At 38.3% G+C, this 14,824-nt stretch overlaps 1 protein-coding gene across 2 annotated transcripts in view; it reads right to left on the bottom strand.

The window, feature by feature from the left end:
• Positions 1 to 14,824, bottom strand: part of MSRA (methionine sulfoxide reductase A) — a 287,920-nt gene that overhangs the window by 159,314 nt on the left and 113,782 nt on the right. The gene's annotated exons all lie outside the window — the stretch shown is intronic.

The following is a 14,824-nucleotide window of genomic DNA, read 5'->3' as shown; positions in this document are numbered from 1 at the left end:
TTTTTCATGTTATGACTATTGGGTGATAGAAACACCACTTGATAAAACTATGTTTTTTCTAACTTTTTCCTTCCTGTATTTTGGTAGTTTGTATTCTGCAGTAAAACTTTATCATCTAGATAAAATGTAGCAACTTTCATCTTACTCATCTTCAGTCAGGGGAATATAGCTGCAATATAGTAATGTGGAAAATAAGACAAAATAAAGAACTGCTTCCAAAAATACAAAAAATATATCGGAACATTGTGATTGCTTTAACATGTTGAGCCAGATATACCAACTGGTGATCTTGATATTTGTTACGTTGAGGACAGAACCGGTCGAGATTAGGCACGGGACAAAGGAAACCAAAAATCTTTAACAAGTAAATAAAGAATTCATCCCCAAAAAAGTTCAATGTCTTACTCTTGAAAATTTCCATCTTATAAAAATTAATTTTGTTCTTTGATTGAGTTTCATTCATGAAATGGAACTAATTCTGTTTACTTGGCATTGAATAAGTAATCGATTCCATTATATTTAGACAGGTGTAGAACTGGGAAAAATGAGATGAGAAGGAGGCTTCGGGAATTCAAGCCTGAAAGCAGACTGTGAAAGATTTTCTCTCTGAGGCTTGTTCCCATCATCTGTGGTATTGCTATTTTCAAAACCACAGCACATAAAAGCCTTCATCACAGATTTGATTTCCATTGTGCTGGGTTCTGGGTACAAATGCAGAACAAAACTGCAACCTCCCCAAAAGTTTAGATTTCTATTTACAGGGCCATTCACATCAGTACATTCCATAAACATGAAAGAGAACTGTTACAAATTGTACAATTCCAATTCAGGAATTGGAAACCAATAAACACGTTTTCTTTAATGTTTGGGGATTTGGGAATGCAACTGAGTGAATGCTCATGGCTGGGAACAATTGGGTATCATTTTCCATGAACAACTGAATCACATACAAAGCCATATTGCACCAAAAATGGATATGACCTGCAGAAAAGAAGTGCTATTCACAGAGTAAGTACAATCAGTCCTTAAGTGCAACATATTTGGATTAAAATTGCATGCCTTTCATGTCTAATTGATTAAAGAGGAGTCTTAATAAGCACTGTAGGGACCTGATGCTTCTTGGCCACAAAGATGATGATTGAAGTGTCCCAAGGACACAGAGACAAATCTCAGGGTTTATGGTCAAAATTCTGACTCCTTTAACTATTTACGCTCTTTAATTTCTCTTACAAAATAAACTATTGGATCAATGAAAATATGATGAGTATGAATAAAAGCATCAGAAGATCTTTGCACACCTCTGAAGTGCCCCAAAAAATGGAACCAAATCTTAATCTGAATTAACACAGTAGAATGTCCAAGGATACAGTCAATAAAGAATAAATTATGCCAACTTCTGCACAGATAAATTCAATCTAGCCACTTTTCTATGTCCTTTGAAGAAGGGAGTAGTTTCTTAATATATTACCTTTCAAAAGTCTGTTAGGGATAAAAAGAACCACTGGTACAATAATATGTGAAAGAGATTGAGATAGAGCTACATGGTCCTATCATCAACCTGATTATTTGCTTCATTGCAAAGCATCACATCTTTAGTTCAGTCATTGATTTGAGGCTTTCAAATCATTTTGTGATCTTCCTTTGCTCTAAACATTCCAACACTTCGCAGAGATTCATTTTAGATCATCTTCGGTCATTTGACACACTTTAGGGCTCTGCTACTCAAGTAGAACTTGATGTACACATAAAATAAGAGATGTCATCATGGCTGTGTAATCCATTTGATTCTCTTGAAACAGTATCTTTCATATAAATTCATCTCTGCAATAATAGCAAAGCCTTACCCTTGTCTTGTGAAAATCTCTCTAATCACTCAGCAACCTTAGGGAGCTTGAAATATACAGAAGCAAAACAAAATATATTCTACTATTATAAAAGCAAAGCACCACAAACATTTTGTTACCAGCAAAATAAGAATCACTTTTAGGGCTATGCTGCAGAAAATAATAACTTGTTTACAAAGTTTGTTTACTGCAAGGAATAGAAATCTTGCCTTTTCTTTCCTTTTTTGATACCTATTGCTAAGTTAAATTAACTGCCATAGACACATTCAGAAAAAGTAAACTCATATTACTTATTTTATTTATAACCTGAGATTTTAGACAACAATAGAAAGCTGTAGGCACCCTGACAATTATTTAAACTTACAATCTATGATTGCTCAGGAGCAAAAAATAATTACATTCAAATAGCAAGCCAATTCAACAAGCAGCCCTTTAGTCCTCCTTCCCCAGCTCCACAGAAACATACCCTTAACCTTTCTCCAATAAAAGCCCAAACTAATAAATGCCTTCTAGCCCAAACTAATAAATGCCTTCTAAGTGTACCTAGAAGATCATTAAAATTAATCTATTTTGAACCACAGCTGTCCTTAATGGAAATATAGAATTTCCAAGAGTTATTTTCTCATCTGTTAGTAACCAATAAGATTATGGTATGTTCTCACTCGCAAAAGAGAATAACTCTTTCTTACCCACCCCCAAAAAGAGAATTACTCCAGAAAATACTAGAGAAGATTGTTATAGAAAAACTAATTTATATCCAGAGGAACAGACAGAGGCCAAATAGATATGTTGTTAGTCATTTACCATTTATGCAGTAGTTGACGTGCACTCATTCCCAAAAAACATGGTATGTCACTGTTGAAAATAAAGTAACTATAATAAATGCTGAGGCAGAGCGTCTGCACTGCATTGATGGCTCGGCAAAGGAATTGCCATTACACACATGGCCTGCTCCCTCTGCAACCCCGTGGTTTTCTTAGACATCCTCTGAACGTCCTGTGCTCTCTTCTCTGGCTGTGGTTGGCGGAATATTAAGCTAGAGGGCATCATGAGGCATACAGCCTCTGGCTGTTTTAAGGGCTGGAGTAGCATGCTCTTGCTTAAATAAATAGCCTCTCTGTCCTTGAAGCTGGCTTTTGGGAGAGCCTTGTAATATGCAATAGACATACGCACTGTCGTTCATTAAAGAAGCACCATGACAGCTGCACAGCAGCCGTCTAAGGTGGAAATTCCGTCTTTACCATGAAGTTGGATGTGGCTGTTGTATAGCAACTCTTTGAACAAGCAAAGATACGCTTATTTCTGTATACAGCAGAGTTTTTCTCTTTCTTCACAGGTTTTGTATCAGCAACTATTAAAATTTTTAAAAAAGCAACGCAATTTGTGTCACTTCCGACTACTGCATTTCCGAGTAATGCAGTAGTCAAAAGTGATACATGACAGACAAGCCTGAGATGCACCAGAGTGCACATAGAAGCGGATAATAAATTAGCTTATACAAACCATGGTCAGAGATCTTTGTACGAATGTATTTTGGATAACTGTAGCTATCCAACCAGGCTTGGATAAGTCGGGTACCGCAGACACAGAGACAGAGCTGTGCTGCCCCAGGGTGGAAGCAGTAAGTGGTCCCTTTATGCTATGCCTTCAGCCCACCCGCTTTCCAAGTGCAGAGACATCTCTCATATCCATGCCAAGCTAGACGTGCATCCAGAAAGAGCTGTTGTCTATTTTACAGCATTCACTGTGCAATCAGTCATTTTGCCTCCTTTGGGGGCTTTAGGGGGTTTTCTGACATACAACTTCAAAGCAGGTTAGGTGCGATTACTAGAATGCATATCAAGTTTGCAAAACTTGCCCAACTTTATTGTCCAGCAGAAAAAGACTTACATGCATCTTTAATTTATTGTTTCTCATTACAAATCTCTCAACAGGGACCTAATGACAACTGTGGCTTGCATTTGCATGGTTTTCAACACGATTTTCAACAACGACTCCTGTACTTTCAAATCAGCACACAGGTTCTAGCTATGCGACTCCCCAGAGGTTTAATTAATTAATAATAGAAAAGCAGTCAATGTGATATAATCGGTGATATACACACATGATATATGAGACCTATGACATGCAGTATATGGCATAATAGGGATCCATCTCACAGCTGACAACAGCAGGCACTCAGGGAAGAGTAAGAAAAGGACAAATACACACGATACCTGCCAGTCCTAGTCTCTGACTTTTGCAGGATTTCCTGAGCCTGCTGTGGTTTGAATAACTCTCAGTGGATCTCTCTTCCAGCTATTTCTCCTGGCCCCATTTCAACCTGAGAAATCTTCAGTATGCAGAAAATCCTTTGGCAAGGAGACCAACAGTTTCTCATTTTATTCCAGCTTTTCTGATTTATTTTGAAACTGGCTCCTACTTGCATCCATTCTTCTGGCCTCTACTTCTTATAAGGGGAGATATTCTGCAAAATCAATTCCCTTTTACATTCCCCATGCCTATCATTATTCTGTAGACCTCTCATACCCCACTAGGTTGTCTCTTTTTCACATTGAATAGTCCTAGTGTACCCTGTCGTTCCTTGTGTAGAAGATGCTCCATACTTCCGATCAGCCTTTTTGCCCCCCGAACCTTTTTCAGTTCTGCTACATCTCTTTTGACCTGAGTGGTGCACAAATGCATACAGTATTCACCACATGGAAAAACCATGGGTTTATACACTGGCATAATGATGACTTCTGTTTTGTTCTCTTTTCCATTCCTATTCCACTTTCCAACAACACGCATCAACAGGGAAAGGAATTGCATACTTAGGAATCAGTTAAAATCCATATATTACCCTCCTCCTAAAACTGTGTATAAGAAAGGAGTTTGGGGGCAAAATATGACTGATGGAGTCATCAGCAAAGTGCCTTCGACTCACAGCAGGCTGCAGCCAGGGACAACACAACTGGCTGAGATCTGAGAGACTCTTATAGCCTCAGGTTCCAAACAACATAGCCCTTCTGTAAGATCCAGCACATGCTCCAAAACATTTTGGATCCACACAGTACCCTGAATTCTTGGGAAAATATTTGTATAGAGTCAATAAGTCTGTTAAAGCAAAAAACTGCCTCAAGGCTACAAACATCTTTGATTTACCCTTGGGTTTGGTCTATAGCATTGTAAAGCGTAAATAATTGTAGTCTGAAACAAACAACTGGAAGGGATAGAGATTAGTTTTAAAATTAGGTAAGTGGCAATATTTTAACTGAAGATATAAAAAATTCAATTATAAGCATATCTTATAAAAATACAAATTTTGGCCCTGTCACATGCACCAAGGAATTGGTGACTTAATAAAAGTCTGTTGATGAAAGCAAAAAGAAAGGATACAGAAGATATTGGCCAGCAAGAGGAAATCTGTATTAAAAGTCTCCACTTATATGCAGTTTTCTTTGTCTGAAGGTACAGTACTAGAACAAGTAAAATTCAGGAGTATTCATGAATTCTTCACAGATGCTAAATTCTCATACTATAGTCAGCTCCAGTTGGCTGAATATATTTGTACCACAGGTGGTTCATGGCCTGGCTTCATTTATTCATGCAACACTGCTGTTCCCTGTTTTCAGGAAATACCATGGCATGAGATCTAGGAAATTTAAGAAAAGATAAAGCTCTGAGATGGGAAACATGGTCAACAACCTTGTTCTTCCATTTACCACGCAAACCACATTTCACCTAAGGCATAATTGGTGTTGTGTGCACATACATTTTCTCAGCTTAGGCTTTTGTTTCAAATCAGTGTCGGTCTGTTAAAAGAGGTGCTTCTATAGCGTAAGACCCAGGGTGGGGGCTGCATGCATTGGGGCATGACGTGAGAGCACATCAGGACATTTGAGGGTACAAGGCCTGCCAGGAGAGTATTGCGGGATAGTGTAGAGCAGGATGAACTATCCCCAGAACCACATGCAGGTTTCATCTCAAAGGGAGCCAACTGGTTCTCTCCAGAAGATAGACTAGGAACAAAGTCGTACGCATATAGTAAGGACAAAAAAAAAAAGAACCCAGGTGTGAATTTCTGTAGTAGACTAGAAATAACCACTACAGCCAAGCAGCACACTACACAATGGTTTGAAGAGGGACTATGTTAGCTATGAAAAGTCCTTCTACATCTAAAAAACATGTCCAGATCTTTAATGTAGCAGCACAGTAAAATGATCTTGGGTTTATTGGCCTCCAGAAAGCAAAGCAATTGATAATCTCTTTGTCTGCCACAGGGATAAACACCATCACACTTGATGAGTCTGAGTATAACCATTTTGATGCTTAAACCCCTACATTTGTCCTCTCTTGGCTTGTCAGGCACATTCCACCGAATAACACTCCCATCCTGCTGTGCAGTTGGACTGTATATTATTGTCAAGGTTTGTCTGGAGCCTTGGGTCATATTGAGCTAGTACAAATTAAGAGACAAAAGACGCTGCTAATAGCATAGAAGAGAGTGATACAGATGACAACAACATTCAACCACATCAGACTCTCCATCCCAGAAGAATGAGTCAATAAAAGCTGAATGACCATTAGCCTGAGTCTGCAGCGAGGCTCCATGTCATACCTTTGGATACACAGAAAGACACCTCGCCCTTTCTGCAACTATGCATCTTTAGATAGTGTACCTAATTACAAATACATTTCAGCATTTCACTCAAGTTATATCCTTTTGACTTGAATGCGTGACTGCTACTACATAATTCATAACATGATTCTCAATAATTTTCAGTCAAGGTTCAAGCAGAAATGTGTCACACTAGGATTATATTATTTATGAGCATAATGTTGGATTTAAGCCAATGACACACCAATAAATTTTATCTCAAAGCCTGACATATTGCATGCTGTTTTCCCTGGCTCACAAACAAATAACTACGGCTGTTTCAAAATTACTTACAGTTCAACTCAAATCAGATTTTTATTGTGATTAGTTCTTATCTTATTTGAAAAACTGATCATATTATTTCTTCCTTGTAGCTGCTGAAGTGCATTTTTTCCTTCATTTCTAAAGTATGTCCTGCACAGACAGCAAAGTCAGGTGGTATTCTAGAAGAAAAATCTGGAACAAAATGGTGTCTGACCCTCTTAAAGGGTGGAGTTTTCACTCTCTTCTAAAGACAAAAGACTTGTGTGTGTCACCCAGAAAAAGCAGAGAGCCTGTACCTGCCAGCATAGACTGCCACTGAAAATAATCTAATAATGTGGGCATTACCCTAAATACAAGGGTAAATAATGTACCTGGCATATACTGGGATGTAAGGGATTCTGTGAGAAATACTCTAGAAGCAATTCTTCCCAGCTAACCACAGGCACTTGAAATAGAGACCTCTAGGGTGTGCTTCAGCATGCAGACTTGAACAACTACATTTAGATCTCTACAAATAGGTGTTCATGTGGGACAAAAGGTGTCCAAGCTCCCATGACGGTCAGTGGGGATCCAGGGTTCAGTACTGATGCATAACTAAAGGCATCTGGTGTCACCAGAGATGCCTTATGCAGCAATTCTGCATAGGACTGGCATAAGAGTGGCACATATGACAAAAGGTAGACCTGTGTCCTTGAAAGCTGGACGCCAAGGACAATTTCACATACATATTACACTTACATTTATCTGCACATGGAATCCCTAAACGAAGGTATCTAATATCTTTTGGGACGTCCTGCATAAACCTACCAGGCTTTCATCTCCTAGTTCAGAAGATTATGGCTCTCCTGTGAGACCTGCATCATCCCTGCCAGCCCCCTGTGGACGTCTCAAATGCCCTAGAACACCTTAGATGGCAGAAAACATTTGCAACGTATTTATGCAAACGAATCAATTCCCCCTAGTCTAAGCTAGTTGTTTAGACAGCGTTTGACAATACAAGGCACCTACAGAGGGTGATTTATTCCTTTCTGAGACAGCCGTTATGAACTGACCTCCAAATGTGTTTTCTCTGACTAGGGAGAAATTCTTGACGACCACTTTACATTACATACCTGAAATCTATTGAGATTAATTCCAGCCCGATGAGTTGAAAGCACCAATGAGATCAATATAAAGATTCCAGTTGACTCCCCCAAGCTTCAGGAGCATTTCTGAGCAAGTATTTTAAAAGTAGATGAAGATTTTTGTACCTTCGATTTTAAGCCAGATATCTAATGATGTATTTTTTGAGATCACCTGTAACTTCATCAGGTGAGAAAACCTCCTGAAAATCAGGAAAATCACTCTAAATTATCCCAGATGGAATAACCCAATAATAAGTAATCCATATTTTTTAATATAGGATCCTATTTTCTTGGTCTCACATCCCCAGTTCTAATATTGTCAGTCTGTGACAGCAGTCTTGTAAAGATAAATCCATTAGGAGCTGTAAGATGCACTGACAATACTTTGTGAATGTCACAGTATGTCTAAAATTATCAAAACAACACAATTTTATCCCTCCAAAAACCTCCTTATTTATTTTTTCTCTACTGTTGTAACTACTGACAATTAGCACCACATTTTTTGTGGCTGAATAGAATAAATCATCACCGTTCTGTATGTTTTATGCTATGTCACCATGCTCTGTGCTTTATTAACAGGAATCAAAGGATAAATGCTGATGGTAAATGTGTATGTGTGTATATCCCAGCACATAAACACACACACACATATATCTCCTGCAAAGCAGCATAAATCTGACGAGGCCAGCCTCTAGTCATTAACAGGATAATTTACTTCTATTTCAAACTTAAACCAACTCAGAATGATGCCAAGCATATGTTCATCCTAGTCACTGATGTATCCCTATTTATCATTGGCAAGAAATTACTTCTCTGCAAGGCTTTTGCATTGCTAAAGCAATCTAGGTGCTCTTGCTGGCTTTTTGCATAAAAAATAAAAGGTATGTTAAAGACAATTCCTGCCATTGGAGATCACTGAGCCTTATCCCAAAACCCATGAAAATTAACTATGTCTCTTCTACTCATTTCAGTGGGCAAGTCCCCAAAACATAATTAAATAGCTGTTTTAAGGTGAATGATGTTGACTTAAAAGCTGCGATCTGATTTACTTTTAAAAACCTCTGGATCTTCAGTAATGTGCAATACACACTCTAAGTGGAAATCCACACAAAGCTAAATTCTTTATTACCTCAAGAAAGCTAAATTAACATAAACAAGTCCCTGACGGAGAAGGACAGATATTGTGTTTGAAGGCCACATTACTTTTGTTTTCAGAAGCAAAAAGAAAAAGAGATGTGGATCCTTTGAAATAAAAGAATGTTATGAAGGGTTGTGCTGATCAAGGACAGCTTTCACTTTGCATTAGGGATATTTTATTGTCCCTTATTAGTGTTTATAAATGTCAGGAAACGTCCTTGGCAAAGACCAAGCAGACGGTAGCATTTTGTATTTATCTGGGTCTGTTTTGCATAGTGCTCTGCAATCGGCCATTTACACTACCACAAAGTTGACGCACAATCCTATCAAATCAGATCACCGGCATTTAATGCCTAATGCCTATGATATGCTATAGGACAAGAGAAATTGAATAGTAAGATTTGCATTTTTAAAAGGTCCCAGAATAATGTTTATTTCTGTGTTTATCACCTTATTTTACAACAGGCTTAGGGGAAAATTTTCAGTTCAGGGCTTCCCTGGTTGCACTTTTAAATCCTAAACAGACAATGTTCCCTGGCAATTGCTTAGAGCTGACATACCCCCTGAAGGTTTGACCAGCAAACCACAGCATCATACTTCAGGCAAGATTACGAGGAAGAAGATGTTTAGGCACTGGTGGCAATAAGGATGAACCGGGACCAGATAGCAGAGCCAGGGAACTGGGTTGTGTTTCGGTTCACTAGAAGAGGCAACAAAAAGACACTGGCCATAAGTCAGTATCTGGAAGATAAAAGAAAATAGGAAATAAGGATATATTTCTTTAATAAACATACTGCAAAGGTAAGAATAGGAACATGATTTGGTTTAGGAATGGAGCAGACTCCCTTTAGGCAAACCCTTTTTGTTATGCAATGTCTTCACAGGTTTATTTTCTCATTCCAGAACTGCAGAAAGTTCAGTGTCCATTTTTACACCACCTTGTGAACACAGGACAGCACTAATGCTTCAGTCCTTTATAAATCCAGCCATTTAGTACACTTCCTTCACTTGGTTCCAAGACGTTGAAAGAGAATTAGCATGAGAAACAGGAATCCCTTCTGGAAGACATTCCCTCTGGCTCTCAGTTCTTCCACAGTGTGATCTTTGTAACATCTGGTAATATTGCTGTAGATGTTTCTCCTACAATTTGGGTCACAGCACACACACCTGTTTCAACATCATGAAGTCTTACATTCTCTTCAGGCAGAGATATAATATCTTCTGACATGTAGCGTGGTTTAAAGTTTTCTCCCTTTTCTTTGTGCAACAGAGAAAAATTGTTTTATTTTTACTGTCTACAAAAAAGGTATTTTTCTTGGGGTTCAAATTTTTTTTCCTCTAATTTCCTTTTCCTGGTGAAAAGAACAGAGCTCATCATAAAAACATAGTAATTGAAAACTCAGTTGGACCAAAGGACTTCCTAAGACACTTTCTTATCTGACATAGCCACCAGTAGCTGTTTCAGGATAGAGTGATCCATTCTTAAACACAGCATCCCACTTTCAAGTGAAATTATTTTCCTTTGGTTGAAAAGTTGCCCTGATCAAGCCTGTATTAGAAAGAGTTAAACCACTCAAGAGCAAGTCTTGTTTGAGGAGCACAGCTTTCCAACTGCTAACCCACATCGGTATCGGGTGAAGCTGCACTGCCGAGGCAGCTGAACAGGCCACGTGCAAAGGCTGAGAAACCCCTGGCTCTGCCCCGGGCTAACTGGACAATCTCGGTGTAATCCTATTTTAGTTTTTAAACAACCTTTGGAAGCAGTGGGAATTGTGGGAATGCATAGGGTACATCTGAATCTCAATAGGACATCATAACTCAGGCAAAGTACAACAACAATATCGCTCTGTAGAATTACTGGAACATGCTGCTGTCTAATAAGTGCAGAGCAGAAGGTGAACAAGCTTGGATCTGTCTGCCAACTCAGAAATGTCTGTAATTAGATCTTATCAGTTACTTAACATCCCACTTCTGTCTATATTTTGTTTACATTAAGAAACCAATTATCCCATTACTAGCCAGTATGTCAAGCAAATACAACACAATTTAGTCCTGTATTTAAAAAGTGTTATAATTACAAATCTGAACTATTGCCAGATTTTACAAAAGGTAAATAAGAGCCCTTCTATGAACGCACCATATGCACAACGCTTCCTCTTAGAGAAACAAGGTAGCATATAAAGCACAGTGAATATATAGGTGCTCTGGGATAAACTGGAGTCTTGCAATAGCAGCAGTTGACAAGAAGAATATGCACTTAAAATTCAGAAATGCTGACCAGAAATATTTCTAGGCATAATACAGCAGTGCATTTAAATGCGTTCAAAATATGCAAAGAATTACAATGGTACTGATGGAAATATTAATTTATCAAAAGTTGCATACGTTCTGCAGCTTTGAAGCATTTCTTTTCATTTTTTACACCTCTATCCAAAAGTTGATTTTAGATCTCAAATTGCTTCTTTTCAAAACATTATCGACCCCCTAATATATGTTCAGGTTTTGACTTCTGGTTAGGTTTCTGGTCAAAATCAGTCACTACAGGCAAAATAACTGAAAATATCTATGGCCATAAAAACTACAACAAAACTTTCTGGACAGGCATTTATTGAATGGCTTCTGCTTTACCATCCATAACACAAGCACATAACATCTAGAGTTTCATCTGTTTCAGTCACTGAACTTGGGAATACATCCTCCCCCTTACTTCAAGGGGCACAATGATTTTTGATACAGCATTCTGCAGTGTCTCCAGTGAGGCTGTGAGCAGTGCCTGTGCACCTCCTGTGCTCTTACTGCTTCAGTATTAGCTGGAAACTGGATTAAGAGGTCACTGGATGGTTAACATTAAAAGGTTTCCATTAAAGAGTCACCCTCACCCTTGAAATCTAGCTTTTTTACCATTGTAGAAACAAGGACGCATTTCTTTATTCTAACGAACAATAGGTGTATCTTAGGCAGCTGAATGATGCTAAACAGACAACCAGAGAATCTCAAGATCTTTTAAATAGTCTTTTGAAAACTGTGAGGTTCTGTTATAAATGGAAAGCTGCAGAAACAATGACCCGTGTACATTCCCCCTGTACCTTGATCAAAACAAGATGTCATACCATAAAGTAAATAACGCAGCATTAGTAAGAGCATCTTGAAGGAGGTTTTGCAGAAGATGGAGCTATGTAATGCAATCTAACTGCATTTTGCAAGCAGGTAAAAGGATTAGTGTTTACAACCCAGCATTACATTTTATACTGTTATTTTTAGTGGTGAATCTAAAACTATCCAAGCAGTAGGAAAATTCACTGCAAGTAGGCTATATCTACAAAATCATATGGTTATTTACCATCTTTTAGCTTTTGTAGATCTTTTTAAGGAAGGGGGATTACTTCTTAGTAACTACTGCTCTTCAAGACTTGTCCCTGTGCAATCCCAATTAAAGGATTAAAGGGTGTTTCCGGAGAAGAGGAGGGAGAAGCCCTCTCTTGCTAAGGTGGAGTCAGAAAGCCTACGAGCTCAGACTAGCTCAGTTTCTTCCCCCTAGCTTACAGAGTCCTAAAATACAAAGAACTTGCTGTTAACAGGAGTATACATGGATAGGATGAGTAACAATGTGAGGAGAAGAATTACTAACAGATAATCGTTTTCTTCTTTGAGTGCTTCCTATCACCCCTGTTCACACGGGCCAGCAAACGCTGCCCCACTGGGAGGTAGCAAAAGCGAACTGTAGCTCCGTTTTTCTATACCACATATCAGAATGGGATGCCAATGCCAACAAATGACAACAATTATTATCAGAGTCATGTTTGTATACTATTATATTTCAGGTTTAATAGTAAACCTAAGAACATGTAGGTTTTCCATTTATTCACAGCACAGATGGCAGCAGCATGAGTTTTCACCACCTAGCCCAACATTTGCAATCATAATGTTGTGGAAAATCTATGGCAATTTAAAAATCATGAAAGTTACCAGGCTTGATATGAATATAACAATGTTCCTCCGGAATGATCCAAAGTAGGCTGTTTAATGAGCTTTTGTGCTATTCCAATGGAATTCTGTAGATAGGGTTTTACTTTCTATGAAATTTTACAAATCGTGTACAATCAACAGTGATATAACCAATAGAAGCACTCACATCCACACCCACCACAACCACTAGAAAACCAATCTGACCATCACACAGGAAATAAAGGAGGAGCTTTAAAAAAATTTAAACAGTGAAGACTGCATCAATATCAGATTGTACCAGAACTCTCTCACCCTGTCTGCTGTAAGAAATCCGAAGAAGAATCTCTACATCCATCTTAACTTTAAAACTCAAAAGGTAACATACAATCATTTTCCATTAGCTCAAAAAAAATTATCATTCTCTCATTCCAACACTCCAAGATTTTTTTGATGTTCCCACAATCCACAGACAAGGGAATACTGGCAGAAAGACAATACTGGATTAGAGGAACTCTAAAGAGAACTTGAAGAAATCACAATGATAACTGAAGGGTGACACCCACAAACCATTTCTCCTCTTCAACTATGCTAACTACAGAAACATTAGCTCGACAGGAAAGTTAACACTTACTATGATTTTTTTGCAATAATCAATTCAAAAGATAATTTTCAGAGTAATAAATTAGTGCCCATGGATAACTTAGCCCTTTGCGCTGCACATAGGATTGCTAAATATTTCAGATGTGAATACAGCTCTGTTTGAAAACAGATTAAGATCAACAGTTTATTCCAGAGAGCTATGTAAACTGTTACTAAGAACTTTCAGACACTGCTCAGGTTTTTGAAATATTTATGCTACGTTTTCTTTTTATAAATTAGACCAGATCACCATCGCTAAGCTCAATGACTGAGAAAATGCCATATTGACATGGGCTACTTTCTCCTGTAAAATACAGATTCATAATCTTTAACATCAGTAGGGATGATTAGATTATCTAATATGATCTACTGTATCATGTAGGGAAGATAATGTCTAGTACTTTTGCCTTTATGGAGATCAATAATGTGTTTTCCATGGATGCACAATCTCAGGGAGCATCTGGGGTGAATGCGGTGCCTGACACAAGTGTCTAGGTTCATTCTGGGTGCCCTAGGACTACTGAGATATCCACACCGCAGGACTACAGGAGACCTCCATCCCTCTGGTTTGGCAGCAGGCAGCCTGGTGAGCTGACTTCTGAAACCTCCCGTTAGGCACCCTGTTAACTGTCCCAGTCTGTATCTGAAGACATGCTGATACGCAGATTCTCTTGGTTGCTTTGATAGTTTTTTTCAGTGTTTCACCTTTTTGTTGCTGTTGTTAATAAATTCTGTCTAATTGCTCAATAGAATATGAAATGTATTTTAGTATCTGTCTCGGAAACACTGCATGCAGGTATAAAATTGCCCACTCACGCCTACTCACTGTGCCCCTGACTTCATGTCTGAAGGCTGCATTTATTCTTTTTGTTACATCATACTGGGCATTTATTTAGCATTGCCTCTCAGAATCACGGCTTCCCAGGGTACATCCTCCGTTTTTACATGTTTGTTGTTACACATATTGCCTTGCAATTGCCAAAATGTATATATGTATGTTATTAGAACAGGCCCAGGTCAAAAATAGTGATGACTGCTTTACATACCTGACCTGCACTTATTATGATTTAGAACTCCATCGGGCTAGATGATATAGCACGTGTATCAAGTAGTAATTTAATATTTACTTCAACATCCCAGATAGATAAACATTTAATAGGATATAATAGATTTCCTAAGGCACTTTTGTACCACCCTATAGAAGTTAATAGAGAATTATATCCTTTCTAAAC

Source organism: Harpia harpyja, chromosome 15, assembly GCF_026419915.1.
Source record: "Harpia harpyja isolate bHarHar1 chromosome 15, bHarHar1 primary haplotype, whole genome shotgun sequence".
NCBI classification, from domain to species: domain Eukaryota; kingdom Metazoa; phylum Chordata; class Aves; order Accipitriformes; family Accipitridae; genus Harpia; species Harpia harpyja.
This window is presented reverse-complemented; position numbering and strand designations above follow the sequence as displayed.